Genomic DNA, 1,316 nt, shown 5'->3' on the forward strand with positions numbered 1-1,316 from the left:
GTGACTAGGTGGTGCAGTGAATAGAGCACCAGCCCTGGAGTCAGGAGTACCTGAGTTCAAATCCAGTCTCAGACACTTAACATTTACTAGCCTTGTGACCTTGGGCAAGTCACTTTAAGCCCAACTGCCCTGCCTTCCCCCCTCCAAAAACAAAAAGCAATCTGGGAGAGGAAGACAGGTGATATTATGATCCCCATTTTACAGATGAGGAAACTGAGGTAGACAGTGGGTAAGTGACTTGCTCAGAGTCACACAGCTGGTAAGTATCTGAGGCTGGATTTGAATTCAGCTCTTCCTGATTCCAGGGCCAATGCTCCATCCACTGCACCACTAGCTACCCTATTAAATAGACATTTAATAACTATTTGTTGTATTCACTCATTCCAGTAATATTTATGGTTTTCTCATCTGGGGATTGGTTGGAAAGGTTACACGAAATCAAGGGTTCTTATTGGATAAATAGATCAGTGAATTTGGATGGGAAAAAAGGGGGTCCATAGGCTTCCACAGAGGGATTATTACTAATGGGGTCCATGATACAAAAAGGATGTGCATCAGGGGACCTCTCAGGTCCTTTACAATTCTGCTGGTCTATTTTTCTAAGATACTCTATGCAAGATATAACACAAGGCACTATGGGAGTTGAAGGATGAATTGAAAAAGCATGGTCCCAACCCTTATGGAGCTGCCATAATCTTCCTCTTCTATTGTCAGTTCTCCTCCACATAGCGCCCTTCTCCGTTTTGCTTACTTCTATCCTTTGTGGCTTCATTTTCTTTATCAATGAGTCCAGCCTTCCTTCTCTGGACTTCCTGCCATTCTGTCCCTTCCATCACCCTTCCTAGCTATGCTTAAAACAGGCTTCAGCACCTTCAAGGCCAATTTAGGGCAAGTTCCGGCCTGCAGGAAAGGTTCATGTGAGGTTTGGCATATGTGTCAAGTGATTTGATTTGCAACCCAGTAGGCAAGACCGCCAAGATCTTTGCTGCAGATAAGTACGTCTCATTCTGCAAAGCCTTACAAAATATGTTTATGAGGACGCAGTAGATTGGTGGTGCAGCTGCTGCTGAAAGCTTGGAGATAAAGTGACCCTGGCAGGAAGGCTCACAATGCAGGTGTGCTTCTGGTCCTCGAGAAACCAGAGGAGAGAGTTGGGATGGCTCAGCATAAACCTCCCTACTTTTAAAGAGACAACTCTTAGACACAGTGGGGAGAGAGGGAGGGAGGGAGAAAGAAAGGGAGGGAGTGAGGGAGGGAGAGACAGAGAGAGAGAGAGAGAGGGAGAGGGAGGGAGAGGGAAAGAGAGAGGGAGGGAG

Source organism: Petaurus breviceps, unplaced genomic scaffold, assembly GCF_028583685.1.
Source record: "Petaurus breviceps papuanus isolate PSGF00001 unplaced genomic scaffold, PetGlider_PUasm1.0 175, whole genome shotgun sequence".
Taxonomy (NCBI): Eukaryota; Metazoa; Chordata; class Mammalia; order Diprotodontia; family Petauridae; genus Petaurus; species Petaurus breviceps.